This window comes from Quercus robur, chromosome 2, assembly GCF_932294415.1.
Source record: "Quercus robur chromosome 2, dhQueRobu3.1, whole genome shotgun sequence".
Taxonomy (NCBI): domain Eukaryota; kingdom Viridiplantae; phylum Streptophyta; class Magnoliopsida; order Fagales; family Fagaceae; genus Quercus; species Quercus robur.
The window spans coordinates 80,360,652-80,372,290 of record NC_065535.1 but is presented as its reverse complement, the minus strand read 5'-3'; positions in this window follow the sequence as shown (position 1 = coordinate 80,372,290).

The window sequence follows — 11,639 nt, the reverse complement described above, 5'->3', positions numbered from 1 at the left end:
AAATAGATATAGATTACAGTTCGATTGGAAGAGACACATCCTCTGCAATTTTGTAAGCTATGCTATAGTAATGGATAAGGCCATAACCAAAAGTAATATGATAAAATCAATGTAGCCATGCTTTTCCGTCAGGCATTATGCTTCCAACACTAAAAGTGGGAAAAGTTGGGAGCGGTCAAGGTACAATGCTTTTTTTGATAATCAAAACATTCAGAAACTTTCATTAAGAGGACATAAAGTCCAAATCAACTACATCTTTGAACAACTGACATTGTAGGATGGGTGGAGTGTCCTCCACCCACACAATACTGTCATTTACAAGATTGGCATTTCTTGCCATCAAATGGGCAGCATAGTTGCCGGTCCTGCCAACATGAGAAATCTGCCATTCCTGGATAATATGACTCCATCTCCAAGATCCTTCAATAATCATCTGAATCGAGCTTGGAGGGGCACAGCGACCAGCCAAAGCATCTGTCACTATCTTCGCATCGCCTTCCACTATAACATTCCTTAAGCCCAGGTCTCCCGCCAGCTGAATGCCCGCCTCAAAAGCCTTTGCCTCCACTTCCAACGCTCCCAAGGGTAACTCCAGCTTCTTACTCATAGCTCCCATTAGAAGACCTCTTTCATTTCTGATCACAACTCCTATTCCGCAGCAGCCCAAATCTCTAAACACCGCACCATCAACATTTACCTTATACCACCCTTCAAGAGGAGGACTCCACCCTACTCTTCTTGACTTTACTCTCTGACTTGGAACCTCCTGCTGCCCCTTAAACTCCTCAACCAGCACCCTTGCTTCAGAGACTATTTCCTTTGCTAGCTTTGTCTTGCCTTCAAACTTTGCTGCATTCCTATTCTTCCATATGCCCCATGCGGTACACGCTAAACGCTCCCACTCTATTTTCTTCCCCTCCACCCAAACTTTCCATATTACATCAATAAAGTCTTTATAAGGGTGACCCACCTTTGGCAAGACCAGCTTTGTTTCCTTCCACACAGCCTCCGCTACCCAACAATCCCATAGAGCATGTCCCGAAGATTCACACAGACCACAGAAACAGCATTTATCCTCCGTAGTCACCTTCCTTCTCCTAAGACAATAGCTTGTCGGTAGTATGTTCTTACATGCCCTCCACATAAAGAGTTTCACTTTGTTTGGACAGTTTAAACCCCACATAGTCTTCCAGAACTCCTTCTTTCTGCTCAGATTTGACACCTCACCCCCTGCTCCTCCACCCCTGTTTTCATTCAGCCACCCTAATGCTACCTGATAAGCACTCTTAACCAAGAAATCACCTTTTTTCGACCAAGCCCAAATCAAAGCATCCTCCGGGAAACTAGGACTAATAGGAATACTCAAAATTACCTCCGCTTCATGAGGTAAGAAAACAGTCTTCACAGTATTGATATCCCATCCCCCTACTTCACGGTCTAAGAGGGACTCCACTAGCTCGCCTTCAAAGTTTTGGGGTTTAGGACTTACCACCATGAAGGAATTTGGGTTTGGAATCCACCTATCTGCCCATATTTTCGTTTTTTGCCCATTCCCAATATTCCACTTCAAGCCTCTCCGGAGAACTTCTTTTGCATCCATCAAACTCCTCCAAGTATACGACGGTTTCTTGCCAATTTGGGCCTCAAGAAAATTGGAGTATGGAAAATACTTAGCTTTCAAAACTCTATGGGCAAGGGACTCCGTGTTTTGGATGAGCCTCCACCCTTGTTTTGCAAGCAAAGCAAGGTTAAAAGCTTTAAGATCCTTGAAACCCATCCCCCCCTCAGCCTTGGGTGTACACATCTTCTCCCAAGCTAGCCAAGCTAGTTTTCTTTCTTTGTCCCGTTGGCCCCACCAAAAATTTCTGATCAAAGAATTGAGCTCATTGCACAAAGAATCCGGGAGTTTAAAGCAGTTCATGGTGTACATGGGAGTAGCTTGGGCAACCGCTTTAATTAGAATTTCTCGGCCAGCCATAGTTAGCAACTTCCCCTTCCAACCCGCAACTTTACGACCAACTTGGTCCAGGATACGTTGGAAGACTTTCTTTTTTCCCCTCCCCACCAGAGGGGGCAGCCCCAAGTAACGCTCATGTTGGTGGATAACCTGGGCCCCAAACATGTCCTTTACTTCCTCTTTAACCTCCTCTCTTGTGTTTTTGCTAAAAAAGAGAGAAGTCTTCTCTCTATTTAGCTTCTGCCCTGACTCCCTTTCATACTCCTCAAGAATTTTTGTTACTCTAGCTCCTTCCTCTATCGACGCCTTGCAAAAGACTATACAGTCATCTGCAAATAGCAAGTGAGAGACCACAGGAGCTTGCCTACAAACCGAAATACCTCTAGGAATCCCCCTAGCTTCACCCATCCGAAGCATGGCCGAGAGGCCCTCAGCACACAACAGGAAGAGGTACGGGGAAATAGGATCCCCTTGTCTTAGACCTCGAGTAGGAAAAATTCTGCCCTTTGGTTCCCCATTCAAGAGCACAGAGTATGTCACTGAATTCACACACATCATCATCAAAGAAATCCATCTCTCTTGGAATCCCAATTTGCGCATAATCGCCTCCAAGTATGCCCATTCAACCCGGTCATAAGCCTTGCTCATGTCCAGTTTGATTGCCATCAGCCCCTTCTTTCCCATTCTTTTCTGATTTATGTAGTGCATGGTTTCGAAAGCTACTAGGACATTGTCTGTAATCTGCCGCCCTGGTACAAAAGCACTTTGGGCCTCACTAATGACTGCTGGAAGGACTTTCTTTAGCCTATTAGCTAAAACTTTTGATACAATTTTATATATAACATTACATAAACTAATCGGACGAAACTCCGACATCTTTTGGGGACAATTTACTTTAGGAATTAGGCAGATAAATGTATCATTTAAACCATTAGGCATAACACCCGATCTAAGAATATTAAGAACACTATCTACCACCTGAGGACCCACAACATCCCAATAAGATTGAAAGAAGATAGGGGACATACCATCCGGTCCTGGAGACTTTGTCGGATGCATTTGCTTCAGGGCACGCCTAACCTCCTCTTCTTGGAACTCCTGTAGAAGCTCATCATTCATATCATCGGAGACCCTCCTTTCTAATGCTCCCAGACTACAGCCGAAATCAATTGGATGGCTAGAACTGAAGATTTCCCGAAAGTAATTCAGAATTATGCCTTCCACTTCTTCTTTATCCTCCTTCCACCTGCCTTCATTATCGAATAAGCCCTCAATCTTATTTTTCCGACGTCTATTACTAGCCGTAGCATGAAAGAACTTTGTGTTTCGGTCCCCACACTTAACCCACAGTGCCCTAGATCTCTGGTTCCACATCATCTCTTCCCGGAGTGTGACTTCGTTTATCTCTTTTTTTAGAGCCTTGATTTCCTCCGCTGGTTCATGAAGTAGGTCCAACATTTCCAATTGTTGAAGGCGGGTCTGCTTCTGCTTCAGGATCTTATTTACATTGCCAAAAACCCTCCTGTTCCAAGTCTGCAAACTATCTTGGCAACACTTTAGCCTATCCTGAATCTGCACATCCGGGTTGCAATTTAACGGATCCCAAGCCTCTTCAATTACCTTCCTACAACCCTCCTCCCTAGTCCACATTGCTTCGAACATGAAGCGTTTTCTTCCTCCCCTTCTTCTAACTCGGTGCCTGAGAGACAAATTGAGCAAACAGTGGTCGGACGCCGCCATTGCTCTATGATACATCTTTGCCTCCTGAAACATATTCAGCCACTCTTCATTTGCTACCATCCTATCTAGTCTAACTAGAGTTCGTTGCTCCCCAATTCTTCCGTTGCACCAAGTATACCGTTGCCCCACAAAACCCAAATCCACCAGACCACAATCATATAAGCATTCCCTAAACCCTTCCATTTGTCTCGCATCCCTATCTAACCATCCTAATTTCTCATCCGAATGAAGTATTTCATTAAAATCCCCAAACAATACCCACGGAAGGTCACTCTGCCTTTTAAGCGTTCTAATTAACTCCCAGGAAGAAAATCTCATACCTGCATCCGGATGGCCGTAGAACCCCGTTGCACGCCATGGCATCGCTCCGTTTCCTTCGCGAACCACCACATCAATATGGGAATTTGAGCAGCTTTGGAGACAGACGTCCGCCCCTTCCTTCCACATCAACACCAGCCCTCCACTTCGACCGTCGCTAGGCACCGTGATACCCTGGGTGAGCTGGAGCTTCCTCTGAAGGCCTTTTATTCTTCTCTGTTTTGCCTTGGTCTCTGATAAGAAAACCAAGAAAGGATCCGTTTCTTTCACCAAATCGGTGAGAGACCGCACCGCCGCAGCTGATCCAAGGCCGCGGCAGTTCCACGCCAAAATGCTCATTGGGCTCGGCGGTGCTGCGCAGCAGCCACCGCCTCACCGCCATCCATTTCATTTTCTTTTTCTGCTTCGCCAACACTCTGTTTCTCCACTTTTCTTCGTTTTCTCACCAGAACATTCTGGTCGATCTCAGCTAAAGGAGTCAGCCCCCTTTTCTTTTCATTTTCAGCTGGGCTTTCAACCTTTTCCTTCCCTTTTGTTTGGCCTGCTCTGGCCCTACGTTTCCAGTGGCCGCTGGTTGGGCTTAGTGATTCTGCAATCCAGCCCACGCTCATCTCATAAGTCATGGCTATTGGGCCCTCTGTCTTATTTCTTTCCAAGCCCACATTCGGCCCCACTCCCCCATCCTTTAGCCCAAACTCAAATTCAAAAGATGGGTCCTCCTTATTTCCCGCCACTGCTTCCTCATGCCCATCCCCTTTTTTTACGTTGGTAGCCTGACCACTCTCCTCACCAACTTTCACCAAAACGGATGGATTACCTTTTGGGGTTTCTCCAGTTTTACTGAGCATACCATTCTGGTGAAACTCCATCTTGTTTCCCTCCCCTATCTCTGACTTTTTTGTCGGCATCTCCTCAGAACTCTCCCCGAGGATTTGCACCACAGACGCTTCTTTTTCTGATCCTCCCACTTTACTCCTCGGCGTTTGGACCACCGGACTCCTGTCCCCGCTGCCAATTCTTTTTCCCCGGATGTCTCCGCCGTCGTTCTTCTTAATAAAGTGAGGTTCCCAGCCCGACTTCTTCACCGGATCTCCCCTCATCCATGCCCCGTATTGGAGCTCCTCTGTTTTGTCTTCATTTTCTACTCCCCTGTTCTGTGGACACTCCTTCAAATCATGCTCCAAAAGACCACAACGATAACAGAAATTCGGTAGGCGCTCGTATTTGAAGAGCACCCACCTATCCACCCCTTCTTCAACCTTTATTTTTCTTCCACGGATCAGTATTTTGGTCACGTCTATCTTCACTCGAACACGGAGACATTTCCCCCATTGCACCCCTGAATCAGCAACATCCACCTCTAACACCTCTCCCAGACTAGCCCCTATAGCCACCCCTGTTTCTCTTGTCCTGTGATTGAGAGGAAGATTGTAAATTTGAACCCAGAACGGGCACCACTTGAAAACAATATCCTTTGGCTCTTTATCCCCTTCAAACTGCTGCAGCAACACCAGTTGTTTCTCGTAGTGCCAAGGGCTCATCTCAAGAATTCTCATAGTGCCAAGGTACAATGCTGCTTTCAGAAAAAGTGTATAGATAAATGGTAAACAATAGAAACTTGAACTGTCTAAACTCTAAAATCTTCCCTTTTTTTTTATTGTTGGTAATGATAATGATATATTATAATGATGTATTTGGCTTTTCTTTCAATATAAAATAAATAAATAAAATTGATGTATTTGGCTTTGACTATATGACCCATATCATTGACAAAGAAATCTCATTCAGAATGTTGATGAAGTATCGAAGAAGGTTTGTTAAATAATTAAATTTTTTAGTAAAGGTTTTATCCTGTCTAGATTATTATATAAATCATTACAAACTGGAGGCATAACTTAAAATATTGGTGTAGATTGAAGTTTAAGATTCTGAGGATTATGTCACCATTATGGTACGTCTTTTATCTTTAAACAAGAAATTATGCAACGTAATTTGCATACAAAAATAAAAAATAAAAGAAATCTGATTCAAAAAAAATTACAATATGAAGTTATTGTAATATAATAGTATCTGCTAGGACACAAACTTATTGTGTAATTACAGATACTAGTATCTTCTACGTCTTAATTTTCAATTCATGTTTTTGCTTGTATTTTTGTGTCACTGGGACCGGGTGCATGTGCTTAGGGGACCTTTTAAATGCATTTTGAAGTTTTAGCTTATATGACAAGCAAACCATAAAATCCTCACTAAGCTCACGCATAAATTGCATATAAAGCTTCCAGCCAGCCAGCCAGCCAAAAGATTGCTAAAATTTTGGCCCTTATTGCCCTTTGCAATGGTTTGGCATATGACAAGAAGCTGAATAGGATAGAAGTTTCTCTAAAACTCTTTCAATTCCATGTACCTGCCTAAGATAAGACGCAGCAAAATAATAAAAAGACTTGGGAGTCCTGGATCATTACGCTTGCTTGGGCTTTGATAATCAGATTAAAGAAAAATGAGGCTTGCTTGTTTCAAGCTGATAACATCAGCGTTGAACTGATTTTATAGTCTTACCATAGAATTAGCTATTCGAGCTTGTTATTTTTCGTACGCCCGATAGTGCTCAAACCATTGGTCTTCATCCATGCAGCTCAATTATTCAATCAGTTTGAATTGCATTTGTTTGGTAGATTATTTATTCAGCAAAAAAAAAAAAAGAACGAAAAATCGTATTGCATTTATGTAAGAGGAAGACTAGAAGTCGACCTGACATGAATTCCTTTCTTGAGGGTCATCATCGACTTTTTGTCATGCTTACCAAGGAAGCAAATAGCGTACATGTAAAGGTAGAGTTGTTTCTTGAAAAATCCTCCCAGCTGTATTGCTTAGCATTTGATTACTGATGCAGAACCATTCAGCATATTCTTTTTGAGCATTGTCACAGATGTGAACTAAATCTTTAAAAATTCTCCTTAAATTAGCCTTGTCTTATGATACATTGAGTAATGATGAATTTATTGATCTTAAAAAGTTAAGAAGCGATCTTCCACTTTTTGTTACACACGGAAGCTACTTGCTACAATTGCATTGAGATTTGTGTAGCTTTTTCAAAGATAGGAACATTTCAATGAAAATGACTTCAATTCTAACATTTTCCATCACAATAGCTTGTGTAGCCAGCTATAAACCAATTCGGCTATACTTCTGGTCAAACTAAATGTAATCATTAATTGGGAAGTTTCAACAACAAATTCAACCAACACAACAGTAATTTCCAGATGCTCATCTACCCTACAATTTCAGAAAAGTTTGTTTGTCGATTCTCTGTTTCCAAAAATTATTAGTTACTCTCATATAATCATAAATGCATAATTTTTCCTTTCACATAAATGGTAAGTTCCATAATAAATTTAATTGATGAGACCTACTATTCATGTGAGATGAGAAAATATACATTTATAGTACTCTAGAAGTATATAATAATTTCTCTAATGTTTCCTTCGTCCGTGATCCATTTAATAGAAGGTGGATATTTTTTTTCTTTTCATTTTCTTTTTAGAAATTACAACCGAACTTTCAGTCATGAAGAAATATTGTTGCAAGATTCCTTTTGATATTAATGGATTGCCTCAAACAAGAATATATAAAGTTAAGATGCTAAAAGCACAAGTTCTTCTAATAAAGCATCTCAGCTTGGTGCTGAATAAAGTTCAAGGAACCAAGAACAATTGATCAATTCTCTCTTATATTCCCTTTTAGTACTTGCTAAACCAAAATCTTCAACTTGGTTTCTATCTTGCGATGTGCTGTATTTGAATATATAGTTACTAACCAAAACTTTCATTCTTTTCAGTTGTCACCCATTACTTTCTATACTTTTAACAAAACAAATAAAATTGCAGGACAATAACAATAATTAGACACTTATAAACTTAAGAAAAAGGATTTTTTTTTTTTTTTTTTGCCACTTCTCTTTCTGGTTCCTAATTAAAAAGACCATACCAAGGAAGAAGATGATACAAGGCAAAGACTGGTATGTTTGCTAAGAAATCCCACCAGGCACACACATATATACATATTGGCACGCCCGCGCACACACATAGAGAGCTTCATACTAGTACATAGCATTCAATGATTAAATATTGATGCATAAATACTATACCAAATAGCTTTTAACTTAGCTTACACAACCTCTTCCTCTCGAAAGATCCTGGAAGGATCAGCAAACCGAATGGAGAAAGATCGAGAGAGACTATCAGGCTCATCCAATGCAGGTCCTTGGTCAAAATTCTGAGAGTAAGTGTATGCATCATAGGGGATATGAGTTGGAGCTGGAGACTCAAAAATCTTCCTCCTTTCTTTCTTCAATTTCAACCACAACACTCTCCACTTCAACTTATTGTTTGATCTGGTAGATGGTAGGTTTGCAGACTCAACCTCTTGGTAACACTCACCCAATTGGATAGTTTTGCTGCCAGAACAGCACAAGTTTTTGAGGTCCATTTCAGTACAAAAGTAAGGTTTCTACCAGTGAAACTTGGAAGCCCAGTGCTTGCTTCCCAGTTCCCAGAGAGCTAAAATTTCAAGTTAAGAATAGTATAAGTGGATAGAAGCACATGGTAATGTGGTATAGTAAGGTCCTGTCTGAGAGTAGTTGGTTTGGCTATCTATAGAATGGTCCAAGTTGGCTAGCTTATAGAAATGCTGAGAGTTTCCAATCGGCTCAGCTCAGTTTGATAAAGTAATAAATAATGGAGAATGTTTACCAGCACCGCTTGGTGCTGGTTAAGGACAAAAAAAAAACAAAAAATATTTGTCAGAAAAAGTAAAAAATATCCTAAAATGGTATCTGTAAATTAAAAAAGTAACATAAATTGAGGAAGAACATACAATTTTTTTCAGAAAAATGTGTGCTTAACGGGCACCGTGCGATGTCCGTTAACACAACCCATAAATAATAAATATGCAACATGTTGTTGAAAATTGCAAGACCAAGGGTCATATTAAATACAATAAGTACGGGGACCAAGAGCTTTTTTTTTTTTTCTTTTTTATTTATTTATTTTAGGAAGGAGCTTTATAATTAAATCAACATTTTTTTATGTTTCCAATAGAGATGTCCATAATGAAAAATTCATTCACCCCCAATATTGTAGTTCAACCAGGAGGCTAGGAGTCATATAAAAGCAATGTTTCAATTACAACTTGTCACGACTTTATATATATACATACATATATATATATATATATACAAAATAGAAATTTACTCAACGTAATTTAAGTGTATATGTGTGTGAAGATCCCTGTTGGAAACTTGAACCCTGTCTTTTGCCCCCCACACCCTACAAGTATTAATACTTGTAGAATGACCATCGCACCAAGGGTGTGCGGTGGTAACTTATCACGACTCTAATTGTGAAAAAGATTTTAAAAAGTTTTGTTTATGTGGCATTCCTTTATTAAATATTAAAAATTTTACTTTAAAAAAAAATTTATGTGGCATTCCTTTATTAAATATTAAAAATTTTACTTTAAAAAAAAAAAAAAAAAAAAAAAAAAAGAGTGCCAAATTTTTTTAAATACCAACGAAATCTTGATTTATAAACATTATATCCGGGTAATGTGGATCCAATTGACGGTTCTGATACAAGAACGTGAGCACGTGATCACTTCCCTGCAGGCTGCATGTCACTGAGTCACACTCCCATGTGACTGTGGAGGGCTCAAAAAAAGCCTTTCGGCTACTTTCAGTTTTTGCAGGACAAAAAAATTCCATTATTGACGTAAGCCAGCCAATCAAGATTTCAATACTGAATCAATAAAAATAATCCCATGATGTAGGGTTGATCAGGATTCAGAATCAATCCCTTCGCTTTAAATTGAGATTTTCATGCAATATTTATAAAATTGAACAAACCACGGCATTACTCAACAAGCAATGATAGCGCCAACACGTTTGAGTTACTGTAATCAAGGACTCTGCAACTATAGTGATTGGGTCCCTCAGGTTTGTGGTGCAACCGCAATTCACGCTGCTGATGATGTTTTCACTTTTCACTGTTCTACTCCACTTTTTTTTTTTTTTCTTTTTTAAATGCTATAGTCACAAATTAACCGAAAAATTATTTGGCAAACTGTCTTACTCTTACATAAAATGGTCTTAAATGCAAGATCCCTTGCAGGGACGCAGCCAGCCAGAACTTTGAGTTAGGCGCGATTTTACTGTTAGTTGTGTGCAGTGATTTTAATCTTTGATTCTGTTATTTAGTTACCAAGATTTTTTTTTTTTTTTTTTGTTAAGTAAGAACAAAATTATTTTTGTTTAGAATTTTTTAAATACAAAGTTATTTATTTTGGATAAAATTAGTTAATTGAGCTTAATTTTGTTTTTAGTTTTACTGGTAATTTTTGTTGTTGAGTTTTTTTTTTTTTTTTTTGGGCTTGTATATTTTGTTTTAGATTTTAGATCTATAAATTTTTTTTTATAGTCACTAAAATGAGGAAAATGCTAGAGCTGCAAGTTTTTTATAAATTACTTATGTAATAAGTGGTTACTAGTAAGTAAAAAAATAATGTGAATGGTGTGACATATAGGTCATCCATCAAAAAAAAAAAAATCATCAAAAAAAATGTGACCGTATAGGTCAGGTAATTTCTTTTCTTTTCTTTTTTTTAAATCAACATTTTAATCAAGATTCTTAGCATCAACACATAGATAAAACCCACTATATTAAAACTTCAACTCTTCATTACATACTAAAAATATATTAAAAAAATCAAAACAACATTGTAGCAAGAGTTAGAAATCCTGTTTGCTTACTTGAAGTAAAGGAGTGGACTATATATGTCTATTTCCATCCTTTTTTTTTTCTTTTTCTTTTTTTTTTTTTCTAATAAACTACATCGGCAGAAACAGAAAATTTAAGCCCTTGAAACCGTAGACAACTTCCACAATCAAATAAAAGCATTTAATATAACTCCTGAGTTATTTAATATAATATAAAGCATTAAAGCCACTGTTTTACTGTTCGTCATTCCTTCTAGTAATTAATATATATATATATATAGAGAAATGCTATGTCTACAACATTTCTACAACATTTTTACAACAAATCCTAAGTGGCAAGTTGTTACTGGTTGTTTTTGTTGGGGCAAAAAAGTAATCTTAGTGTTAGTTTTAAATTTGAACCAATAACAACTAACCACCCATGATTTGTTGTAAAAATGTTGTAAAAATGTTGTAGACGTAGTATCTCTCATATATATATATGCTTTTCCGAAAATGAAAGAAAGTCGTTAAAAGAAAAGTTTTCCCCTTTTTTTTTTTAATTCCCAGAACTTACAGGTGGGTTCTTCAGGAGGGTAATTCTTCTAATTCTTGGCCTCAATGAATGTTTCTAATGCCTGCCTTTGGATTTGCTTGAAAGTTGAAACAAAGGCGGGTTGGGAACACTAACTCTGCTTTCACCACTTTTACAATTCTACCTCCATTTTCTTTATGGAAACTAGATGTCACTGAAAACGGTGCCTTTTGTGAGAGATATACCATCTATATATGTTCCTATTGAGCCACATCAACAGTTCCATTATCCACCTATTTCTCTCTCTCTCTCTCTCTATTATTTTTAACTCTTTTTCT